At 35.6% G+C, this 27792-nt stretch overlaps 1 protein-coding gene across 1 annotated transcript in view; it reads right to left on the reverse strand.

Moving 5' to 3' along the window:
- The window catches only part of LOC149151831 (uncharacterized), a 45046-nt gene that overhangs the window by 11612 nt on the left and 5642 nt on the right, over window positions 1-27792 (reverse strand). The window lies entirely within an intron of this gene.

Here is a 27792-nt window from a genome sequence, read left to right on the forward strand (position 1 = left end):
AATAATTCCAGGTGTACCATCAAAAGAGTATGCCCTATCATCCCCAAGCCAATGGTACAGTGGAAGCATTCAATAAGATTCTGGAGAATGTATTGACAAAGGTTTGTAATGCGAAGAGAAACAATTGGGATGTATGCATCCCAATGGTTCTATGGGCATATAGGATGACATGCAAGAAGTTGACAGGTCAAACCCCGTTTAGGTTGGTCTATGGGATCGAGGTGGTGATGCCTATGGAATATATTTTGCCAAGATTGCACATTGTAGATTTGACAGAGATGATGGATTGCAAGACCTTGGAGGAACAACTCGCGCAGTTGATGGAGTTGGAAGAAGATAAATTTCTTGTAGGATTTCACTAACAAGTCTAAAAGGAACATGAGAAGGCCTGACATGATAGGCATATTAAGCTATGCACTTTCAAGGTGAATGTTTTGGTTCTTCTCTATACAAGTAATTTGACAAAGTTCCCAAGAAAATTTCAAAGGCACTAGTTGGGACCCTATGTAATCAAGGAAATCACAGATGGTGGTGCAGTTCAGCTCACAAATATGAATGGTGAATTGTTCCCAGGAAGGGTGAATGGAAGTCGCCTGAAGTTGTATACAGGGGATCCTACCCCTACGCAATGACTATATGGTAGCAAGATGGTCTGAGTGCTCTAGGAATTTGAATTGTAAATACTGATTCACCCCCCCTCTCAGTATTATTTCCAGCAATTGGTATCAGAGCAGGTCCTTCCGAAGAAGCTTGATCGCTTGAAGGGAGATTTTTCAAGATGAATAAGCACGAAGGCATGGGATGTATCAGACCACCAATATTCAATGGGAACAACTTAGTACATTTGAAAATAAGAAACAAAGCCTATCTTCAGTTGTTTGGAGCCGATGTTTGGGAAATTACGGAAGGAGGATACCAATTTCCAGAAGCAATATCTATAGATATAGTAGGTAAGAAGTTATAAGATACCAATGCCAAAGCAGTCAATACTTTATTGGGAATTCTATTAGAATCAGAAATCAAAGTCATGCAGCTCAAGATAGCCAAAGAGATATGGGACACAATCATTCAGAGCTATGAAGGATACTCCCAGGTAAAACATGTTAAGCTCCAAACTCTCAGAATTCAGTATGAAACTCTTAAGATGCATAGTGATGAAATTATTTCTAGTTACTTTTACGTGTAGATGAGATTGGTAATTGTATGAAGAATCTGGGTGAAGAGATAAACGAGGCTACTTTAGTAGAGAAAATTTTGAGATATTTGTCTTCTAAATTTGAGTCAAAAGTATCTGCCATAGAAGAAAAGGAAGATCTTAAATCTATTATTGTTTCTCAACTTCATGGAATTCTAACTGCCTTTAAAATGAGGAAAGGAGTTCCATCAGATATGAGAGAGGCCACTTTCAAAGCTTCAACAAAGGGAAAAGAAAAGGAATAGCGCAATGAATCATGATATATTTCAAAAGAAGAAGATGAGGTAAAACTTGTCAAGAAGCTTCAATGGGGTTCAAAAAGATCCAGAGGTAAGCTACCATTGAAATTCTTTGCTTGTGGTAGATTTGACCATTATGATGCAAAATGTCTTCATAAAGATAATCATGAAAAAGGAAAGGAATCTACAAAAGGCAATAGAAAACAGGTTGTTAATAGAAGAAGTTACTATACTCATGAAGATAGTGATGGATTATCTAATAGTGATGAAGATGAAACTGAACAAGATTATAAACTACTCATGGCTTATGACAATGATGATTTTTTGGATTCCTTAGAAGAGGAAGACTTTCTTGAAGAAATCACTAAACTCAAAATCTGTTTGGAAGAAAAGAATATGATCATAGACACATTGACACATCAACTCACTGAAAGAGAAAAGAACAATGAAAAACTAGAATGTGAAGTTGTGGGTCTAAGAAAAGAACTTGAGAAGACAAAATCTCTTAATCTTAGATTTGCTAAAGGATCGGAAACTTTAAATGAAATCATCAAGGTTCAACGTTCTCCTCTTATAAAGATTGCCCTTCAACATACTGAAGAATCATCCCAATCACAAAAGTCATTAGCCTCCACCAGAAGCTATCTTGATGCAACGAAGACCAATGAACAATATGTCAATCATCAGTAAAAGCCTAAAAGTACTCATCAGGTAAATCATGCTCAATTTACTCCAAGGATGAACATCAATAGAAGCATCAACCAAAAGGTAAACAATACCAAAAGATTCTATGATCACAGAAACTTCTTTAATGGAAAATGATTTTCATGCCATAACTTTGGGCATAAGGTTGCTCAATGTGTTGCTTACAAAACTATCATGACTAGAGAAGCACAAAATCAAAGGAGTGTAACAGGAATCAAGAAAAGTTCTTATAATAATTTTTATCCTCTTGAAGATGAAATTGAATGTTCATTTTGTAATAACTTTGGTCATGAATAATTTGAATGCAAGAAAAAATTTCAGCCAACACTTCAAAAGGAGCAAACATCATAAAATTCCAAGGTATGGAGAAAGAAGGAATTTCAACCAGAAATATGTTGAATAACTCTATTTGTAGAAGGACAAGAAAATCAGTGGTACATTGAAAGTATATGCTCTAAACACATGACAAGTGATAAAGAGAAACTTCATTCATATAATGCTTTAGAAAAAGAAAAGAATATCTCATTTGGAAATGACACACCGGCTGTCATTAAAGGTAAAGGTTTTGTTTATTTGAAAGAAAAGGTTAAAGCTGGAAATGTCATGTATGTTGATGGTTTAAAACATAACTTGTTGAGTGTCAATCAAATTTGTGATCAAGGAAATGAAGTTGTGTTTTGATCAAATGGATGTGTGGTTCATGAACTTGATACAAGAAAGACCGTAATCAAAGGTACAAGAAATCCAAGCAATCTATACATTCTAAAAGCTGGACAAAAACAATGTTATCTAAGAAAGACATATGAAACTGGTTATGGCATAAAAGATTGGGGCATCTAAGCTTCTCTCAAATAAGAAAAGCATGGAGACTCAAGGTGGTTCGTGATATTCTAGATATCAGCGTCCCAGAAAATACCATTTTCAAACCATGTCAAGTTGGTAAGCAAACTAGAGTTCATTTCAATGAAAAAGAAGGACCAACAAGTAAGCCTCTTGAACTCATCCATACTGATTTGTGTGGAAAACCAAGGAAAAAGTCACCTCGTGGAGAAGAATAATTTATTTTATTAATTGATGATTTTTCTAGAATGTGTTGGATAGGTCTACTAAAGCATAAATATGAATCATTTGAAAAGTATAAAGCCTTCAAAGCTCTAGTTAAAAATGAATCAAATCGAAAAATCAAATGTCTCAGATTTGATCGAGGGGGAGAATTCATATCAGATGAATTTTTTTATTTTTTGAACAACATGGAATAGAAAGGTAGTTCTCTATTGCCAAAACTCCTAAAAAAGATGGCGTAGTGGAAAGAATGAACAGAATAGTTCAACAAATGGCTCGAGCTATGCTTGATGAATCTAGAACTCTTGCCACCTTCTAGGGTGAAGCTACATTTACTTCCATGACTATTCTCAACAAAGCTAATGCTCATGTAAATAGTGATCAAACCCCATATGAACTTTGGTATGGAAAGCCTCCTACTCTAAAACAGTTTAGAGTTTTTGGAAGAAAATTTTCCATAAAAAGATTGATGAAAAACTTGGTAAGTTTGAACCTAGAGTAGACGAAGGAATTCTTCTTTGTTATTCATCTACAAGTAAAGGATACAAATGTTATAACAAGAGACTTTGGAAAATTGCTGAATGCATTGATGTAGTAATTGATGAAGCATGTAGAAATCCGGAAAAAATAAAGTCTACAAAGGATGATGACAAGGAGGAAGACAGTGAATACGTTCTCGTATCAAATTAAAATGATATAGAGGATTAAACCAATGAAGCATCAGAAGAAGATACAACTGACAGGGAAAAGACTCCATCCAGGTATGTTCAAAATAATCACCCAGAATCTCTAATTATAGGAAAAAAAAGGGTTTGGAGTACAGACAAGAAGAACTCTTGCAGGAACTTCCAGCTATCTAGCATTACTATCCTTCACAGAACCACATAATGTTAATGAAGCTAGCAAAGATGAATGTTGGGTTAAGGAAATGAATGAAGAACTTGACCAAATTGAAAAGAATGGTACTTTGGAACTAGTTCCTAGACCTCTTGATAAAAATGTTATAGGAACAAAATGGATATTGAAGAATAAATTGAATGAAAATGGAGAGGTTGTTAGGAACAAAGCAAGACTTGTTTGTAAATGGTATGCTCAACAAGAAGGTATAGACTTTGAAGAAACATTTGCACCTATTGCCAGACATGAAGCCATAAGAATGTTTCTTGCTCTTTCAAGTTTTCATAAATTCAAAGTCTATCAAATGGATGTAAAATCTACATTTCTTAATGGAGAGTTAGAACAAGAAGTTTATATTGAACAACCAAAAGGATTCATTCTAGGAAATGATGCAAAGCTTTTATGTAAGCTCAAAAAGAATCTTTATGGACTGAAACAAACTCCAGGGGCTTGGTATAATCACCTTGACAAATATCTACAACAACAAGGGTTCACAAAAGGATCTGCAGACAACAACTTATACACCAAGATTGAGAATGGTAAACTACTAATTATTGTTGCTTATGTTGATGATATCATCTTTGGAAGCAATGAATAATCTATGAGTCAGAACTTTTCTTCAGTTATGCATCAAGAATTTGAAATGTACTTACTTGGTGAACTTACTTATTTTCTTGGTCTACAAGTACAACAAACAAAAGATGGTATTTTTCTTTCAAAAACTAAATATCTTAAGCAGCTTTTGAAGAAGTACGAAAGGGAAGATTATAAACCAGTATGTAGTCCAATGGTAACAGGATGTAGTCTCAGTTCTAATGATGAATCACGTACATTGAATCAACTAGCATACAGATCTATGATTGGAAGTCTACTCTATCTAACAGGTACTAGACCTGATATCATGCATGTAGTAGGAATTGTTGGAAGATTCCAAGCAAATCCAAAGGAATCACATCTTCAGGCTGTAAAAAGAATATTCAAATATCTTCAAGGAACTCAAGACTTTGGTCTATGGTATCCTAAAGATACAGATCTTACTCTTCATGCATATACAGATGCATGTTGGGCAGGAAATTTTGATGATCGAAAAAGCACTAGTGGAGGTGCATTCTATATGGGACCACGATTAGTATCTTGGTTCAGCAAGATACAAAGTTCAATTGCCTTATCTACAGCTAAAGTGAAATATGTGGTTTCTGCATCTTGCTGCACGCAACTACTCTGGATGATGCAAACATTGTAATGCATTCAAAGCACATGTTCTCCACCCATCTCCATTCTATGTGATAATACAAGTTCCATCAATATTTTGAAAAATCCAGTCATGCACTACAAGAACAAGCACATACCCATTAAGTACCATTTTCTATGAGAAGAAGTGCTTGACCAAAAGGTTAAATTGGAGTATGTTCCCTCCAAAGAATAGGTTGTTGATATATTTACCAAACCGCTTCCCAGAGAAAAATTTGAATATCTTAGAAAAAAGTTGGAAGTCTGCATCATCCTGCTGTTAAATCCAGTTTTTAGAGGAAGGTTCATATACGCGGGTTTCATGAAGGATAGTCGTGTATATATGTGAGTTTTTGTGGCTGTAGGAGCGTATTTTCTTTTTTGATAGAAAGATAGTGGGTCAGACTATGACTTGGGTGTTCAGTCTAATATTGATGGTTACAGTTTGCTAATATGATTTGTTAATTTATTTTGATCTAACTGATGAAGATGTCTTGATGAGTGATTTTTTGACAATTCACATGTACACAAGTTTAGGGGGAGCATTAGCCTTCACAAACATTCTGCATTGTTGGCATTATGGTTGCTGATTTTAGCTAGAGTTTCAGATGTTTATATGCATTGTTGCTTAGGTCATGTAAAGATCTAGGGTATAATATGTCTCGTTCTGTCGTAGTCTATTTTTTGAATGAGTCCTATTGGACATATGATGTAATTTGTATCGCCACTATGCATGGGAAGGATGATGTAATAATTTCTATATTTCAATCATGTATAAACAATTGGTATACCCACACTTGGTTGGGTGGATTAGTCAAATTTGGTGTATCCCCACTTGGTTGAGTGATTGTTGTATGTATGATTCATTTGTGATAGGAAAGTTATACTCACATGGTTGAGTTATAGATTCATGTTATTCTTTTGAAAATATATCTCTGCAGGCTTTGCATGTACTCAGGGGGAGCACAGAAAACGTAGTGTATCTCAAAGGTTGAGCATATCTTGGTCCGCCCTTTACCCTTGATGTCAAAGGGGGAGGCTATTTTGGTGTTGCTTGATATCTCAAAAAGGTTCTACAACTTGAAGTAATTGACATCAATATGGTTGCCATCAAGTACAAAGGGGGAGATTGTTGGCAATATGATACAAGTGTTGTACTTGATGGAAACTCACCCACAAGTCAATTCAAAGGTAACAGGGCATTGGTACAGAAGAACATTACAAAGGTCTACTGATTAGAATCAATAAGTTGAAGGAAAAGGATGTTTTAAGATAGTTTAAGTTGTATACGTAGGTTCACCTTATCAAAGGAGCGTATACACGCAGGTTCACAGAAAAAGAATAACATATACATATGCATGCACTTTCACAAGAGGAAACACATGTATGGGTTGGAAAATCAAAGAAATTCAATATTAAATAATACCAAGGGTCAATACCATGGTATTAGGCCACAATATTGAGTGGAGTAACGACTAGTTGATCCCATCCAAGAATACTACAGGTTCTAAATTTTGTTTTGGTTCGAGGTATTGAGAAAGGCCAAAAACTATATAAGGATGAGAAGATTAAGGGGCCATATGTGCAAGTGAAAGGGTTTCCTAGGAATGCTTCTATCTGAAGTATATTTTATGTTGTAGGGGCTATGATTATGATATGGTCTGAAATATTGTGTGCACCTTGAATTCAATGTTGGATCAAGATCATGAGACCTGAAATGACTTATCACTGAATGGTTTGATATTGGTTGGGCTAGATCTGATTGCTTACACATGTTTTATTCTTTAAAGGTCATGATCTAGGTATGTATGCTATCTGGAATAACAACGAATTTGTAAGTTAGTATTTACAGATATATACTTTGGTTCGCCTTGGTGAAGGCACATATACGCTAGTTCGATGCTTCCAAGTAGCGTATACAAAAGCAAATCCTGTTATTCAGAAATGACTAATCTATCTAATCAGTGTTTCTGAATTACTATTGTTTGTCAATGATGTCTTCTTAGATATGAAAGTAGAACTAAATTCATAAGGAGATTGAGTCTGATTGATTGAATGATTAAGTGATAAGGGTGATATTTACTACTGACTATCTAGATCTCTATAATTTGACAGTAGATGTTCAGAATTTTACTGGTTGGTAAATATTTGATTCAGAATTTTTTATTATTCAGTATTTCTGGAGGTATACGTGGTTTGGCTAAAGGAAGTAGTGTATACACGTAGATTGGGATCATTAAAGTAGCGTATGAATTTTGAAGTATGATTTTTGATGTTGCAGCTGGTTTTGTATGATGATGCAGGTCTCTGGGTTCAACACAGTGTTTTGGTTACAGTGATCTGACTGTTCAGATTGACTGATTGTTGGTTGATGCAGTTATTATTATAGAGTTTGAGCTTTAGAGTTTCTGATGGGTCTAGTGTGAAAATTTGATGAAACAAGGCCTTGATATTGTGTTGTTGTGTACCAACAACATCCAGTCTGAAAATTTATGAAACGTGGTCCCTGGAGGAAGAGAGAAGGTCGTAGCCTTCTATAGGCTGATGCCTACATACTAGTAAACATATCGACTAGTACAAGAGCTAGGGGGTTGTAGCTCCCTTTCAGTAGAAGCTAGAGAATGAGAGAAGGTTGTAGCCTTCTGTAGGTGGGTGCCTACATACTGGCATAAGTTTGCACCAGTACAAGATTGTAAACAAATTTTATCTATATTAAAAAGAAGACAGAGACGATAGCAACAGGTAGTTTTTCTCCTGCATTGGGTCCACCTTAAATCTTGGTGTTCATGTGTGTTGCTTATGTGTGATGGTTTATTATGTTATTATTGCACATAGTTGCTATAGAATAAAACACTGACGCACTGATTAAAGATCAACACATGATGAATTAACTAAATCATAAGTTCTCTGGGTATACTCTGGTTTCTTTAATCACAATTGTGTGCACACACAAGTTCACTTCACTAAAGTAGTGTATATAAATCTGATTGGGAAATGAAACATTATTGAATTGTAAATACTAATTCAACCCCCCCCCCCCCCACCCTCCGTATTATTTCCAACATAGAAATATTTAGAGTATAAACGCAAATAAAATCAATTTATTTACAACAAATCAATCAAAATAATGAGTGCAGCGATATAATATACCTTTATTATTAAGAGCATAATGTTCAGTACTTTCCTCTTTGAAGAGAAAAATTCAATAAAGTACATCTACAATAGTTCTCAAAGACTTCTTTTACAATGTTTCTACCTGTATGTATATATTACTTTCTATACTTTTAGAACATTCCAAAGGAGGAATTTCTAGAAGTTTAATCCTTCTAGTAAGCTCTCTTATAGTAGTTATGTTCACACTACTACTAGCCTTATTTACTAATGATAGCTTTTCTTACATAAAAATATATTAATCTATGTATTATAGGTTGGGAGGTTAGGACCCTAACATATCCTCCCCCTTAGACAATAGGATTTTCCTCAAGTGTGACATCCTTTGACATAGAGTTTCTTTCTGCTTATTGTATATGTCAAGTGTGTTTGATGTTTTGACTAAGTCTTATTTAATATTGGTTTATTAGTATTATGCCATTAATAAATATTTTATGTAAATTTGTTTTGTTAAGTTGTTAATAAAAATCTAGAAAATATTTTTGAAGCTACAATTGGTTGAAGAGAAACTATGGGTTGCAAGTTAATGATAACACTTAATTACCCTTGATGGAATAAGACCCATACATGAAATCAATTTTTTTTCTATGAGTATTAGAAATAGTTTAGATATTTTCATATTTAAAACAGTGAACTTATGATGCATATTTACATATGCATAAAAGTAGTATTTTTTTTTACAATTGAAATATTTCCTAAAACTACTATCTCAATTGAATTATACAATTGAAGGCATAAATTATGATATAAACGCAGAGATAATTGTAACTAAAAACATGTTTAAAGAAAACAAAGACTAGTGTGGTAAAATTAAGTTGTACTACAAATAAAATATTGCATGCATAATAGTACCACTCTTTTTATGAGTATGTTGTGGTTATATAGGGTTATAACCACAACATAAGTGGAAAATTAGCGATATGGTAGAGGTGAGTTTAGTATGACAGTAAATCATGAAAATCGTAATAGTAGCTTTAGGCCGGAATATAAAGCTTAACAAACAAGATGGAATTTTTAGAGAATGACAAGAAAATACGTGTTATATAATCGAGAGCATGTGAATAAAGGAAACAACCAAATTCTATGGCTTAAATTAAATAGAGAGAAAAACCCATCACTGGGTTTAAACCCTTACAACTGTTATTTTAGAAATTCTATTACATATATGGATATATGTAAATATATATATATATATATATATATATATATATATATATATATATATATATAGATATATATATAGATATATAAGAAACACATGAAGAACTTATTGAAACCATTCAAATAATAAGCCAATTACAATTTTAATCAATTGGAATTAATAGTCAATGTTCCAAAATACAATATAAATGATAAAAAGGAGTTGATAAATTATAAGCTCAAAAAGGCCCATATTTTATTACATTGTAACAATATCTAGACGTAAGGATTTTTAAAAAATAGTGAACAAGGAAAAAAGTGCCTATAATAGTACATTTCCCCTTGGGGAAAATAGTCAATATTAGCCTCCATGTCTCATAATATGAATGAGAGAACCAGTTCTTATGGAAGAGTGACAAAGGGTGTGAGTCTACCGAATTGTATAAGAAGGAGGTCAAACATGTTAAGAAGTTGAGAGGTTCAGGTTCCATCCTCAAGCTTATATAAGAAGCATTCGAAAGATAAACATTGAGTTTTAGCATACCTAGAAAATATCAAAGAGAATAAAATTGTAATATGGGGCTTCATGAAAGAACTTTAAATTTTATCAAAAGAAAATAAAGAGCCTCAGAAGGATATTATGTCTCAGAAAACATTTTCACCAGAAACTCCAAATGTGTTACCCGATAATAACACTAGAATTTAATCAATACAAATTAAAAATAGGCATAAATAGTAAAAAATTTAAGTAGGGTTATTATCCTATAGGGTAATAAGATTTGTACAAATTTAAATCCTTCTAGGGCTTGGCCTACCCATGAGAAAATATAATCAAATACTAAAGTTAAAACTACATTCCAAGTTAAACATAACCAAGTTGTTTTGTTTAGGGTTTTTACCAATAAAGCCTAATATGTAATGGAGAAAGAAATAATAAAAATGAAAATGTATTATATATTTCTATGAGAATATCAACTCACCAGTTGAAGAGTGGACCTGTCTCATAAGTTGACCGTAGCTGAGAGCCATATTAGTCAAGGAATAGTCCAAAGTTACAATATGATTCCACAAATGAAGCTATGAAAAAGATGAAACAAAGGGCCAGGTTTAAGAAGTTATAATATGATTCCACCTCAAAAATGGGCCTCCTAAGGTATATTATAAAATAATAGTGGAAATAATAAAATAATATTAGATTACATCATCAAATTTTAGGAGGAAAAAAGAAAAAACTACTTTTTCAACTCGTATTTTCAATTGATCTCCCTATGAATTTACTCAAATTTCAAGCAGAAGCACTCATTGGATGCAGAATTTAAATCCTCATCCAAGCAGTATCCATGTTGCATACTTTTGGTGGACTCTTCTACATGAAAAATCAGGAATACATGAAAAATGTGATTGGAATTGTTCATGTATAACTCATTTTTCGTGTAACAGGGTCCATCAAAAGTATGCAACATGGGTACTCTTTGGATGAGGAATTAAAGTATGCATCCAAATAGTGCTCTTGCTCAAAATCTAAGTAAAACCGTAAGGACATAAGTTGAAAATATGAGTCAAAAAAGTTATTTTTTTTATCTTTTTACTTGTTTACTCCGAAAATGTTGAATCATCCCCAACGATTGACATCATCATATTGAATCCTATTGGTTCTTATAAATTTTATTTTTCCTGTAAATTTTTGTTTTGAGGCCCATTTTAGACCTCAAAATTTCTCTAATTTTTCAAGGACTAATTCTAGTCGCAACCAAGCGGAATATTGTTCATCCAATTCTAGTCGACTAGTTTGAACAATGCAACCAGATCCAAATACTTTATTTAACCAACAAGTATTAAAATTTGGATGGAAATTAGAGTGGCTAAGAAGTTGTAATTTGTAACCATAGGGGCAATGTGTTGGATTATGGCATAAAGACCTTATAATTTTGGAGTGAGCTTCTAACAATGGTCAACTTTGATGGAAATTTTCTTATATGTTTGTAAATGAAGAAACACCTGATCCTCTTTTTCCAATTGGAATTTGAGGTGATGTCGATCATTTTGTTTCTTCATCATGTTCTATGCCATGGCTAAATTGTCATTGAGAGTTCATAGAATGTTGAACCAAATTGTCCACCTCTTGTACCTTCGAGACACCAGGAAGGTAAGATAAGATTGAAGGTGTATTTTTACCATCAAATAATTCAAAGGGATTTAAGCATGTGACACCAAGATAAGTTCCATTGTACCACCATTTAGCTAGTGGTAACCACCAAAACCATTGAGACTAACATTTGGATGTGAAACACAGAAAATAAGATTCCAAGCACTTGATGATAGCTTTTTTCTTACCATAATTTTGGGGACGGTAAGTAGTGCTAAGTTGAAATTGGATTCCTTGGAGTGGAATAACTCTTACCAAAAGTTACTAGTAAAGAAAGGATCATTGTTAGTGACAATTAATTGTGTCATCCTATGTAGTTTAAGATATTTTCCATGAAAACTTGGGCCATTGTGGTATCTTTAAAAGGATGTTGTAGGGCATAGGAATGAGAATATATGGAAATTCTATCAATCACCATGACCATGATGATGTAATTATTACTATATTTGGGAAGGATGATAATAAACTCCATAGATATATTAGTCCATGTAGTAGGTGGAATAGGTAGAGATGTTGTAGTTTTCCTTGAGGGTTCACTATTTCTCCCTTGTTGCACTGACAAATATCACATTCAATGACAAGAGTGAAAATATCATTTTCATGCCCTCCCATATAAATGAATGTTTTATTTATTCATATGTTTTATGAAAGCCCGAATGTATTGCTATTGATGAAGCATGGGGTTACAAAAGTAATATGCATTTAAGACTAGACTAAGGAAGAAAAAATAGATGGAATTCATAACAGAGCTCCTCATTTTTCCAACTCAGCCTCGTGTTGTTCCTTAGATTGACCTTGTTAAGGATCAATGTCAGGGAACCAAATCAAGGTTGATGAGACCTCCCCACTTTAGGTCCTAGGTTGGATGCTTGGACCAGAGGGGGTAACCCTCAATATATACAAATGATAATTTCCCCAAAATACTTTGGAACGATATTTCTAAATTGTTAGATTACTAAATTAATAATGGTATATAAGAATAAAAGTTGAGGAATTAATAACATAGTGGAGACAACAAATACTCAAATTAAAACATACAGATCAAAAAATATCCAATAGTCATCATCATTCCCATAACATAGATATCTCAAAGTAAAAATGTGATAGGATAAGAAAACTGATATTCCCAAGCAACTAGCATTGGTATTCACCATTCATAAAAGAAGAAAAATATATTAAACATAAATTATCATAATATTATTATTCCCACATACATTTAATAGTACAAAGCATACTAAATTTATACCAAACAATTCATTGTATGCTTGAAAACAATGAATCAACTAGGTAAATTTAATGACTTACAAATAATTATAAGCTTTACAAGATTTAAATTTTAACCAATATATATACCATGAATAATTAGAAATAATATCTAGCAAACTAATCTGGAAGTTCTAGGAAGATACATAAGTCAAACCTTAACTCTAATGTTAAAACATTTACAAGAAATATTGTATATTTCTATGTAACAATTTAATCATTGGTTAGAATTGTCAAGGAAACATTAATACACAATCATAGTATGTGAAAAATTATTTCATTTACTAAATTGTGATCTTACAAAGTTATATATTGCACAAAAATAAAGAAAAGATTTTGAATTCAAATAAGATTTTTTTTTACATTTACAACAAGAAGAGATGAACCGAATCTACATTGTGGGAGACAAATCTACTAGTTGATCTTTGATCTACTGCCTAAAAGTCTGTCCTACCAAACTCTCTTAAGTGTAGCATCTTTCCCATACATAAAATCTCCTCTGGTTTGATGTCTTTAAGATGTTTTTATTCTATTCCAAATTTGGTTTACCATTTCCATTTTTATAACTTTTCCCTTAATACCAACTTTAAGGTTAATAGTGATTTAGATTAATTGCTTCCTGTTGAATCCGTGGTCATTTAGTAAATAAATTATTTCTTTGTTGTAACTTATTCCAACCAAGTTAAGAAATTTCCACCTAGAATATTTAAACCATATCCCATTAAACTTCCTACATCACATAAAAATGAGAATTAGTTCCTATTGTAGCTGCTACAACCACCCCCAAAATTTTTCCCATGCTTAGATTTTAGAGCCTCCCTTATGTCCATAGTTGTTCATCATCCATTGTCGTCAAGTATTCATGCTATCTTAAAGACTTGTATTCCTTGTAGTTCTTATGATGTCTTGTTTCGAACCCAACTAGAACCTTTTCAAACATAAGCCAACTCTTGCCTAGACTTTGTAGCTTTGTTGGTCTTACCTTCAGAAATTGCATATCTTGGAATGTAGGCCATCCTTAAGGATTTGAATTGTGAAATCCAGAGAGGAAACTCATCCTTCAGCTAAAAAATTGTGCAATCCTCTAGGGCATCTGGGCCTTGATCTCAGAAATAACGCAAATCTATCCTTCCCCTCATAAACTGCAAAATTCACTGAGGTAAGGAATTGCCCAACCCCTTGAGCCTAGGAATTACGCAATCTCATTTTCCAGTGTGAAAAAGAAGTTTCCTAAAAAATAAGAGTTAGATATCCCTAGAAAATATGGAGTGGATAATTAATTTCCCAAAGAGTGGAACAAGTTGATATTTTTGGACTTTCCGCCAACTGTCATTTTTTTCCTTGATTTTAGTCATGTGCATCATAAACACTAACTAGACTAGATATATATAATGGATGCCCCTAGAGCTCTTTTTCACATTTGATATTGGTTATCTAGCCTTCCTAAGGAGATCAAGGAGCCTTCGGTGGAGTTTGTGGCACTTTTCCGGGTTAGTTTTTCTTTTATTGTCTTTTGTCACTTTTTCTATCGCTTTTTGTCATTTTACTTCTGTGAGTGTTGTTTTTCTTGTTTATTTTCATGGTTGCTAGCATTTTAACTTATATTAGCTTGTAAAAGTGTTGGTTCAGTCCACCATTCACCTTTTACAATTGTTGCATTAGCTTTCTTTTTTTTCCCATTAGTGGTCCTCGTTTCAACGACTCCTCGTGCATGTTTTTTTTTCCTTTTTCATGTTGATCCTCTACACTTGGTTTTCACTAAGCTATCTTTCCTTAGTCATATCCAAACTCCAACTTGCACTATCACTCAGATCTACGACTTTCCCATTCTCTTTTCGGGCATATTTTCCCTTCACTTGGCTAGTAGTTACCTTGCTCAACTAGGCATTGCACAAGTCCATGGCTCAATCCTCATGCTTGGCCTCTAAGACTATGTAATTCATAGACCCTGGCTTTTCCAACTACACATTGAGCAATTCCAAGGCTTAAGCCTCATCCTTGGCCATTGAGATTGTGGAATGCATAGTCTCTCCCTCAGTCTTCCCAGGCTAAGACTATGCATTGCGCAGTCTCAATCCTTAAGATTCTCCCAAGACTGTTGAGAATATGAAATGTGCAATTCTTGAAGCTAATCCCTTCCCCCAGATCAGGAATTGTGCAATTCCCCCCCTCAATCTTGTGGTTGCTACCTTGATCTTGATTTGTTAGTAATTTTACTGAAGCTAATTCGTGTTTTCCATGAGTGCATTTTCCTCCTACATATATTGCAAATGTTGAGAACTTCTCTTGATCATTAAATGTTATTGTTGCCCCCAAGAGATCTTCCTCAAAGGACACTATAGAAAGAAACATCGGGGAGGAAGTTGAGAGTAATCCAGTGAAATTTCATTTTTTCTCATATACTCAATTTTTTATAGAGAAAGAGTCAGACATCACATGGCACAAAGTGAATGAGGCATTCTCAAGAAGAAGCTTCAAAGTAGATCTTGAAGACCAACATGTGTATATGAATGTCCAAAGGTCAGGGTTACACAAGATTGCATGCAGGTACCCATATTTCCCATGTACAGACATTATGAGCTAGATAATTTCTCATATGGGTTCCAAGACTATGACTCTTAGTAGTTCCAGTGGATAAAGTCTTTGCTATTTTTTGGCACCAAATTACCATCTCATGTATAATTTGCAGGATCTAGAATTGCTCATGGATTCTTACTTCTATGTAGCCACCAACTACTTGAGCACAAAGGAGGTTTTCAAAGGCTAGGTGAAAGAGCTAGAAAAGTTCTATCAGACACCCACCAACACCTAAAAGAAAAAATATTTTAGGAAGGCTTATCAGTACTTGATAGTTCTATGTTGTAGGATCTATGGTCAGTATAGTTCTAAAACCTTCCCCAATGGTAGGGTATTCTTGCTAAATCAAAATGTGAATAAAGGAAAACTATTTGATTGGTCAAACTTGTTGGCTCAATACATGAAGATCCATGTAGCTAATGTCCAGAATCCTCCCAAGCGAAACCAAGCTAGATTCTACATGTATGTCTACCTATTGGATGCAATATGTGCTCACAATTCATTCCCTAGAATGAATTGGACGTGGTCAACAAGAGAGACTATCATGCACATTTACTGCAAGCTACTTTTAGAGTGCAGACACAAACGAGTAATAGAAAAGCTGACTGACCAATTCCTCATTCCATTGTACAAATGAATATTTGAGGAAGAACCAACTTCCATGTCATGTGCGACAATGGAAGCAGTGTTAGAAATAGCAGATTGGTTTTCCTCACCAGATGGAACTTTCCTCAGAGTGTTTGGTAGATAGAAGTCTCCACATCTTCTACCAAGGTATGCCATCTATAAGTTGGTAATACAAGAAGTTTCTTACCATCTTTCCACAGGGTTATCAACAGTTTTTCACAAGAAGAAGAAAGCACCTTGGCTTGCTCTTCCTTTGCAAATCGGATTGTACGAAATCAAGAATTTGAAATTTGCAGACACTGAAGGCAAGGAGATAAATAAATTCGCATTTGGTCATTTGGACTTCAATCCGTATCATCCTAGGAATTTTTGTAAATACCATTGTGCAAGGATTCATATTCAATGGCTAAGTGGGGCATTTTATAGGCTCGAGGATGAGGAGATGAAGAATTTTTATGATTCCCCCAAGTCCCGCCAACCAGTTAGATTCGTAGGATAATCACAGGTTACTCCACAAAAGGAAGTCACTCCAGGGGCAGTAATAGTAGGAAAGAACAAGCCAGTGCACAAAAAGTGTAAGAGGAAAGTTGCACATAGTTCATTCGAAAAGCAGAGCTGCAAGATGAAAGTAGATCCAAACATCCTGAAATCAACCATAGTAATAGAAAAGAGGAGGAAATAGAGGAAGCAGGAGGAAGAGATGAAGCAAAAGGAAGAACAAGAGAAGAGGAGATTGGAAGAAGAAAGGCAGAGACAAGAAGAAGAAGAAAGGTAGAAAATAGAAGAAGAAGAAGGAGCACGGAAACAAGTTGACGAACAAGAGAAGGATCAACTATTAGAAGAGGAAAACGAATAGTTGTAGGACAAAGAGCTCACTAAAGAAATTTAGGAGTTGATTGTGATTCAAGACATGGAGGTAGAACCAGATCTGTTGAACCAAGATGTTGATATGATATTGAGCACTCTGTTATCACTCAAAAGTCTTCCCTAGAAGTTATAAAAGAAGGAATAATCCGAGGTAACCACAAACCTAATATTTTAGACTCTGATTCTAGCCAACCTAATTCCAGAGAGGGCTCTCTCTTTATAATTTAACTTTGTTTTGAGTAGGATTTCAGGCTAGTTCTTAGTGCTCATGATGTTTTTGTTTTGATTGGGTGGTGGAATTAAGAAAACAGATGGGTAGAACAAGTATTGAGGCCATTGGGCTATGGAGTCAATCAAAGAGTAGCTTAACTGGATCAGATCAATTACTAAAGGAGGAGTTCACATGGTAGGCTAGCATAACAAAAATCAAATCTACAGGTTCAAATGGATGAGGTAGTCCTAAATAGGGTAAAAGGGCAATGAAGAATCCTTAAACTGGGATCAAGATGAAGAACAAAAGGAGATCAGTAGCAAAGGGCAGCTAAGAATCCTTTACTATGGACCTAAGGGGGGAAACTATGGAAGTAGAAAACAATGAGAAAGTAAACAGTCAAGATAGAGAGCATTAAAACTAATTTTGAAATATCATTCCTTGTTTACTATTCAGATTTCATAGAGAAAACATGTGAATATTTATAACGTGACGAGAAAACAATAATTAAACATGAAGAGATAATACTTATTTGGTTCCAACTATGCACATGAATCCAATGAAATGTCTTTAGCTTTATTTCATGACCCAGCAAAACCAGTCCAGTCTTGATTACAATAGCTCCTTAGCTCGATATAAAATGTCTACAAAAATGTATTTTAATCCTACCTAATTACTTCAAAATGTAAAGTATTTATATAAAAAATGTTACAAAATATCTCATAACAATATGAGAATTATTCTAGGAAACCAAAAATATCTTCAAGCATGAAGATAGAGACAGATGGAGAATTGCCTTCTTGCTGTCCCTTTTATTATGATTGTGCTGGCTGTTGTAATTTAAATTTGGCTCTTTCAGTTGCTTTATAGCTATGTGTTGGAATCACTTTATGCCTTTAATCTACTGATACTCTTTATTTGCTACACTTTGACTCTGTTTCATCTGTTTTACCTGGCTGCCATATAGATTTACTGCAGTAACTTTATAGTAAATCTGTTAATTTCATCCACCATTCACCTTTGGGTAATTTTGACTTAGCATTTTTCTATATATCTCATCAGCCTCTGTGTACTTGGCAAAATTTGGCTTGTCGACGAATAGGTACTTTATCTCATGGTCTAGAAAAAATAGATTTTCCAAATTATCATATAATACCTTTCCCATGGCAAAGCTTTTACCCCTGAAGGACTAGCTTCGCTGTTGGCCAACTTGTTTAGTATTTCAATGTAATCATCTTTGGTCATAAGCTTGTCATGGATTACCATAGGAATGGGGAGTCCTTTTTCCCTTAAAATACCGAACTTTGTCATAAATCTATCAATATCAGCTTGGATGTTTTGGCATCTTTTCTCAAGATTGAGCATGAGGTTCCTTTTGGTTAGAAACTTCTTGATTTCTATGATGGTTCTTGTCCTATCTTCTATGCCCATTTCATCCAGCTGATACCTATTTTTGCTGTTCAAGAGTTCTATCAATTGGTTGGCCTCTTCAGGCTTGTCTCCTAGTGCTTCTCTTGTCTTATGAATTGCTTCGTTGGACACTTTTACCAGTTCAGTTTGCTCAAAAATTACTTGAATAGATGGCCAAAAATCATTGACAGAGTTAATGATGTTGGCCTAGAGAATTTCCTTCATATCTCCTAGTGGCCATTCCAATGTCAAGTCCTTTTCAAGGAATTTTATCATTTCTCCCATTCTTTGACTTTTCTGGGTTTCTTCCTTTTGTTGCATTTGTGCAAGTTTGGAAAAAGTTTCCAAATTTGACACTTTTTCTCTAAGATTTTTAAGCTCAGTAGCCTAGATGGTCATTTCCTCCATGGCTTTTACCAATTCAGCTGTCTTTTCTATGGATTTCCCTGCACTTGTAAATGTACCTATGACTAGCATAGTTGTAGCTGGTGGAACTATTGGTGCTAAGCAAGCAACCAATGTGGAGGGCACTGCTGTAGAAACTGTAGGAATGACAATTTGTGGAGTGGTGGCCAACTCACTCTGTCTAGACTAAATCAAATTATCCAGCTCTTTCTCTATTTCTTTTAGTTGACCATTCAGCTTAAGGACTAAGTCCATAAGCTCTTCCTCCTTCCAAGTTTCTAATACTTCAGCTGTTTTTGGATGATGCAGAGGAGGAATTTTAAGCTGTTTTTCAATGCAGCTATGGCATCATTTTTCTTTTTAATTAGCTTTTTTGCAGCCTTTACATCCTTGGGATCATGTCCCAGCTCTATGATTAAGTCCTCTAAGTACTTTATCCTGGTATCCTTGGCCTGTGAAGAGGCCTTATTTAACTGGAAATGCGCTAATATATTATTCAGTGAATTTTGGAGTTGATGTGCTACAATGGCCTTGCTGGTTAATGTAGAATAGACCATTTCTCCAGTCTATTTGTGTAATTCTATTTGGTCGATAGGATGTATACCCTTTGCTAACACCTCAAAATTTGTCTTCAGGTAATCTGCTATAGACCTGGGCTATTGTGTGGTGGGCTTCATGAAAGTCATTTGCATTTTACCTTCTTTTACATCAAAGGCTAACATTAGCCTTGTTTGATTTGTGGGAGCCATTTTAAGATATTGTTCATAACTTTGGGCCTTCAATCTTTCATTTTTGGCCTTTATTTCTTTGTATTTCTCTCTAATGTCCTGGTTCTGTCCTATTGGAGCCCTGAAGGAGGATACTTCCACGCTCTGTTGTCTCTCTAGAATTTGAGCCTGTGAAGTGGAAGGTTCTTATGTACCTCCAGAGGGAGTGGTCTACCTGCTTTCTGCTCTTTCTGTACTTGTGGTTCCAGCTATTTCCTCTGTGAACTCTTGTTCTGAAAAAGGATTCAACCTTTGCCTCTTGACACAAGTCTATGCAATAGGTCTGCTAGAAGGACTGGCCTCCTCTCTATCTCTTTTCGGATTCTTCTCCTCATTTAGAGGAGTCTGTATAGTAGGAGGATTACTCATGATGTGTTCTGGCTGAGCCAGCTCTTTTGATATGTCTGGTTGTTCTAATTCTTCTTGCTCTTGAGGTCCTTCTTCTACTAGTTGCTCACTGTGTTCCTGTGTTTCCCTTTGGGATTGGGATTCTCCTAGCACCTGTACAAAGGAATCTTCATCAAGTCTTATTTCTAAATCAATCAAAATATTATTGACAACAATTTTTGTGTTATCCCTAGTGTTCTCCACCCATTCCAATTGATTTGCGTATTGTTCTATTTTAGGAATTCAATGGTGGATGTAGGGAGACAATTTGTTTTTCTGTCTTCTGTTATAGATGACATCAAAGGGGTCATATCTCCAGATGAAGCTTTGTTTAAGTTTGAGCCCTTGAAGGATTTCATCTGCAACTCTTCCAGCTTTTCTACTGTTACACACAAAGGGGCCTAGCTGGTCTTTTATTCGGAGTTGTGACTTTTTCTTAGCCTTCACAAAATTTACCTCGTCAGAGTTGATTATTTGCCTATAGTACTCCAAGGAAAATAATCTCATTGGGAGGTATCTTGAAAATTTGTAAGGTGCCAATTCATAGCCATATATTCTGTTTTCAATGTGATTTTGGTATAAGTACCAATCTCCCACTTTGTACTGTTTAAACAGCTGTAGGAACCTCCTGATATCTGCATTGATTCCTAGAGGAGGACTTCCTATTAGCATGGTTGCTACTAGATGCACAAGAAGATGTATAAAATCTGTATTGGTGTATGGAGAGTCATATTTGTGGATTAAAGGGGTCCAAAAGACTACTGATCTAGGATTGCCTCTGGTGTCAATCTTCTGAATAGTGAAGGGAAAATTGTTAGCTTGATAATATAGAAAGAGATGATACAACACTGATGAGTACCTGAATACTCTCTCATTTTCCAATTGCATGAACTGATCATGCATTTTATCTGAGATGAATTTGGCATAGTCAAACATGATGGCAGGGGCTGCCCAGGAGTAAAAGTGGACATGTAGGCAAGAATAATTTCATCTACATACTCACTAGTAGTATAGCCTAGAACACTAGATATCATTGATATGATGTCTTTGCCAACCTGAGAAGAAAAGGATGACATATAAGGAGGGGGATCCTTTGGTATGTGTTTTTCTTCTACAATGAAAGTCTGGAATAATTGAGCAATTTTGGAAAGGGGAATTTTAGGGAATCTGTCAAGCAAGTCTCTAGTAGAAATGAGAGTAAGATTTTGACCAGGTTGTAACTGTAGCATTTCATTTATGGATTCAACAATGATGGTGAAAAGTATTGTCTGGTCGGGGGACATCACCACTCTTAAGGTGGGATTGTAATTCGCATGACAATAGTGAATAATTTCGGGGAAGATATGGATGTTGGGAGATTGGTACTTGGGCAGGTTTGATTCCCAAATACCTATTTTGTCTGCATGTTTCAAGTAGTGGTCTCTGTACCTGTAGCATAATTGCAATGGGGATTCTTCAACAGAGATATCTTTGATTTGAAAGTCTTTGTCTGCCAACGGGAGATGGTCTAAATCCCTGTGGGGAGTAGAAATTGGTAGGACATTCAATGCAACTGGCACAGCCATCCTTGGTTCTTGTGGATTCAAGGACAGGGGTGAAAGGTTTTCTGTCAAATTGGGGGAAAATTGGTTCAATTTGGAATGGTTTGGAGTTGTTGGGCACTTGTTTTACTGAATTACTTAACAACTTAAAGCAATTGAGTAAAGGTTTGGGAATTAAATAGGGTTTCTCAATGATTTTGGGTAAATACCTGGTTTTGACTCTGAACGGATTGATGGGTGACTCTGAATGGTTTGCAGGAAGAACACGTGACTGAAGGATGGTCTATAAGTTCTACAGCTTCAACAGGTTTGTAGTTGGACATGGGTTGACATTTGCACGTACTCTGGTTCTTTCATGGAGGTTTGAGCGGTCTTTTTCACAATAAAATTGAAAACAATGAGTTTTCTTAGTTTTATTTGCAAAGTTAACTGTTTTGGTGGGTACATGGGGAAAGGTAATTTAGAGTTAAGTGGGGGATGGGACGTTTTGTCGTCTAGCGGGAGGCAGTAAGCGAGTTTAGATTGCATCGCTTTTGGGCTAGAGTGTTTTCGAGGGGAGGCCACCTGATGCGACTCATTGGGCGCCATGTAGCAGTAGGGTGAATAGTGAAACCACCCATATTAGGTGGGTGAAGGTCAACCTTCGAAGGCCGCCCGATATGATCGTCAACCGTCGGATCAAATAGGGCCTGAACGTATGGTGATTGGGGCGAGGATTCGTCACAAGGTTTAATGGAGGGGTCCGATAGAGATTTAAGAGTGATGGGATTTAACTGATCACAGATTATGGCGGATTAAGGGCATCGGGGGTGATTTCATTGGCGGAGGTCAATTATTAATTAACCATAGATTAGTTAATTAATTCATTTTATTCGGCAGAGGGTTTTGGTTCTTAATTAGTCGTTGATCGACTATTTAACCCATTAATTATTCATAATATTAATAAAGTTTATGTTTCAAACTTTGGGATGGGATATTAATATTAAGGGGTTTTAATAAATACATAGGGGAAAAGGTTTATTTTCTCAAGAGTTAATATCAATAAAGTTACCAGTTAATATGAACGAAGGCGGATAGTGTTTTAGCGCTAAGTATAAAATGAATTCTTTGCAATTTTTTTTTTCTTTCCATGTAGAAAACATAAAAACTTAGGCTAAGTGTATATTTGTGGGTTTTTGTAAAAAGGTGTTTTTACATGGGAGGTGATCACTTTTCTAAGGTTTTATCCTTAGAGAAAGGGGTTTATTAGGGGAAAGTAAGTTTATTTGGGAATATGAGTGAATTTTAAGGGGGGTGAATGCTTATGAGGGAACCTTTAGTAATTAGGACCTATAAGTTATTGGGCCAAGGGTCTGGTCCCTCCAGAAGTCAGAGAAATGCTTTCAGCCCCTTTAACTTAAGATTTTAGGTACTTTAAGACTTTCCTTGGAAATTAGTTAAGTTAAAAATGTAATAAATGAGGGAGGTTAATCAGTTTACTTTTTGTACTTTGGTAAATGCTCAATTTTCATCCATACTTATAAATTTGATGATGAAGGTGAATGATATGATCTTATCTAATCAATAATCACAATTCTGCAACCATTCAACTACTTACCCATCTACTCATCCTACCATTTTTACTTCTCTTTATTAGGGTGCACTGAAGTTGGCAAACCCTTTATCAAAACTGTTTCTTTTCTTTTACAAAATTAACCAATCTATGTCTAACCTTATTACATCCAAGGGCTCAGATTAAATAGTTGAGCTCCTTTTATTTACTCTACCTATCTACTTATTTGCCAAGATTAAACAGTTTGGTCAGATTTTATTCTCTATCTTTAAGCATAAAATTGAAAACATGAAATAACCAAGTTTAAACATTTTGACCATCCATGTATTGTGGCAAAGGTAACAAGCTGCACACAATCTTTTATTCTGCATCAAAAGTAAATAGTAGTGGCATTTTGTCTTGCACACTTTCATGGTATTTTTGTTTTTGGGGTTCATATTCTCATCTTTTTGACCTTTTAATTGTTTTTGTCCTTTGATTTTTCTTTTAGGACATACCCTTTTTACATTTTTTTATTTTTTTTAATATGGAAAACATTTGTAGAAAGCAAAGGTATGTACATATTATAGATTTAATCTCAGCCATTCAAAAATTATGACTCCTATTGGTATAGGAACCTAACACACTCAACATGTCACCATTTAGTCTCCCCCTCCTCCAACAGCAAAGAAAGCTCCAAGCAAGGAATAGGAAATTGTTCCTCTTGATGAGGGTTTAGTCATGGACATGTACAATTTGACTTACGATGAGCTTCAGAAGAAGATTGTACAAGCAAGGAAGAAAAAATTTATGGACGATCTCGCATCCCCTGTATTCATTAGAGAAAGGGTGATTGTGATAGACACTAGAAGGCATCCAAATTCCATTGTCGCAGCTAACTTGGCCTTCGTAGGAGAAACAATGTTAAACACAGAGTATCTGATGGATGAGAACAAATAGATGGAAAAGAAATTAGAAGTTGCAAGGCAAGAAGTTGAATAGGTCTGAGCAACGATCCATAACGCAACTCCTACACAAGTATATTTGGAAGAACTTAAGGCAGCCATACATCATGAAGTATCGACATTGGGACAAACCATGTAGAGCCTTTACGAGGAGCTTATCACCGTCCATAAAGTAGTTTTTCGCTTGCATGGCATGAAACAAAAGTATAAGGATAATGTTAAATCCCACAAGGTTGTACATGAAACCATTGTTATCGTGCATGAGTGGTCAATGAAATGCATACGGGAATTATTTGAATTGGCAAAGAAAACTAGGCAATAGGCAGAGTTGGATACAATACAATTTTGGATGATCATTCAAAGTAAAAAACAACTCTCCTCATTCATCGTTGTTGGGATAAGGTCCCTAGGGTCAATTTTTGATAGTTTTGTAATAGTTTTACAAAATAATGTAAAGTCTTTGTGAAAAGAGGAAGTGGAGTGCGAAGTTGTCAAAGGGTCATTAGTCCCTTGTATGGGTAGGTGATAGATTGGTTTTAAGACTCACCCATGGGCCGTGGGCCATGGTATTGTAATGAAAAGGCTATATATAGTTGAGTCATAGTGATTCTAAGAAAAGAAATGTGGATAAAACATATTTGTAAGGGCAAGGTGTTAAGGAAGGAAGAATAGATTTTTTTCCTGTCCTTAGGCGAAAGGGGAAGGCTCTTGCAGCTGAGTACGCAAAGACCTTGGTAAGTCCGCAATTGAGTGTGTGGGCCCTTACAGCTGAGTGCGCAAGGTAGAAATAGCTTGTAACTGAATGCTAAATCTAATAAAGATTTTTTTGATCGAATCCATTGCGTTTGTGCCTTGTTCCTATTTTTGTTTAAGTTTATGCATCTTCGCTCAATGATTTGATTTATATGACTTAGTGCTTTATTTCTGTGCAGAAAAGATAGATCTATAATGTTTATGCATAATAAGTATAATTAAACTCCTTCACGGAGATAGGGAATACGTAAGATAAGTCTGTTGTAGTTTACTGTTCAAAAAGGGTAGATCTGTGTGAAGGCAGATCTAGGTCATAAAGGCTTCAGAATATACAGTTCATTGTGTGAAAGTAGTAAATCAACATCTTTTTTGCATGATAAGTACAGTTAAGTACCTTTTTCGAAGGTATGAAGGTCATTTATATAGAGTTGCAGTAGTTGATAGCCACAGGGAATAGATCAGTGCGCAGGTAGATCTAATCTATAAGAACTGTAGGAACACCATCACACATGCCTCTAGATGTAGAAACCTCATTCTAGAATCCCCTAACACTTCTTCAGGTGAGACTGTAGCCTACGCTACGCAACTTGTTGCCAAAAGGGCCAGCAGTTAAGGTTTTATTGGTTGGCGTTAATAACTCTGAACCTGGGTCAGGTCCCATTAAGCCAACGAATGGTTCTGTTGCCAGGACCAAGATCAATTTGAAGATTGTGTGATGTTGAATAAGTGGTTCCCTACCATGAAGGAAATTAAGAAGTGACTCGATTGCAAGGAACACACATTTGCGGCTTAAGAAAACAAAAATCCATGGTTATCCAAGGAGCAGTGGTTGAGTCGATACCTATACTCAGGCGAAACAAAAAACTTTTTATGTTTCTTCCCTAGTGAATTGCATGAGTAGTTGTCTAGATTGGTGGATAGTCAGGGTACGTGGAGACTTAACAACCCTATTGTGTGGACTCTAGAGTCGGTGAGGTGCTTGGAAGCTTCAGAAAATAACATCGTGTAGGTCATTGATCACTGGATTGATCAGACACTCGGAGCATTTGTGACTGAGTTCATAATCGATACAACTATCAGTTACAGTGAAGTAGAGTGCAGTCTCTTCAAGGGACCATGAGGTAAGTACTTACGATCTAAAAAAACTTGGATTAAGATGTTGTTATGTTAAAAATAGGTTATGCCATTACCTTTATGTTTGGGACTATGTGAAGTGGAAAACCTTTCAGAAGGTACGGAGAATCGGGCTCTAATTATAGTCGGTCGATCAAATCCCCATCGAACGACGATGAAAGGACAATCCTAAGTACACCCCAGAGTACCATATAGTTGATTAGGCAAGGTATCCTACAAATACCTCATCCATCCACTCCACCTCCATCGCATACACCTACACCTCCACCTCTACCTCCACCTCCACCATTCAACCTGGTGAACTCAATGAAGATGCCAATTTTTAGAGGGGTAGGGAGTGAAGACCTCGAACAATTCTGGTTCGTTGTAGGCCTTGTGTGGACAACACAACATATTACAGATGATAACATTAAGAAAGTGCAGCTGGCCATGACCTTACAAGATAGAACATTGACATGGTAAATCAAGTACTACACTGATAACCCCAATGCGATGTTGGAAAAAACCTAGTAGGCACTGAATAAAGAGTTTAGAAAGCATAATTCAAAGGTGCAATTAGTAACTGAGTTCAAATAAATTCACCAAAATGTAACTGATTTATCCTAGGATTTCAATCAGAGGTTGAAATTCTTGATCAAGCAGGTCAATATGGTGATTACTGATTCCCGACATCGGGATTGGTATATCGCATCGCTCTTACCACACTTAAGATTTCCGCTATCACAGCAAAAGATAGCAACCCAAGCAGAGGTTGTAGAAATCACGATGATGTTGGAAGCCTCACCAATACAGGATATAAACATTGGAGTATAGCAGATTCACTCACAGCTGGAAATCCTACACTTGGAGTTGTAGAGCATAAAGAAGGGAAAGGAAGCCTAGCCTGAGGTGTGCGTGAAAGTTTGGTGCTTGAAATGCAAGGGCCATGGTCATGATAAGGACCATTGTCCAGTTTATCAAATTATCTTATGGGGGGGCCTATCGACCTGAAGCCAGAAAATACCACTGGGCCAAGCATAGGAGCAACACCATGGTGTGATATATGTCAAGTTACGAGATAACACACGACAAACAATTGCCATTTGCTAGATGCCTCAACAATTATTTTGTGATTTCTACAAATATGTAGGCCATGATGAGCACCATTGTCAAAGTTATGAATTCATGATGGATAGGACCCCTACCTACTGAATGCAGGCAAAAAATCAGCATCAAGAGTAGGGCGCAGGTGTAGGATGTGGAGGATTCCAAGGTCATGGAAGAGGAAGAGGAGGAGGGCCTAGAAGAGGATGCAGACAAGTTATTTGCTATAATTGTGGCGAAGCTGGACATTTCACATGCAACTGTCAGAACCCTACGCATACATCGTGTCAATATTGCAAACAGTTCGACCATGTGATAAAAAATTTCCCGATGCTTATAGAAAATATGCAAGAAAATAAGATGCATACCCAAAAGCTTACACAGAACATCCAGATGATGAGGGCAGAGCCTCATGAAGAAGATCATAGTGTAAATATAGTGACAAGAAGTGGTATGGCCACAGGAGAAGACAAGGGAAAGCAGCCT

This window comes from Pinus tabuliformis, chromosome 9, assembly GCF_031772625.1.
Source record: "Pinus tabuliformis cultivar Carrire ecotype Pingquan chromosome 9, CPIR1, whole genome shotgun sequence".
NCBI lineage: Eukaryota > Viridiplantae > Streptophyta > Pinopsida > Pinales > Pinaceae > Pinus > Pinus tabuliformis.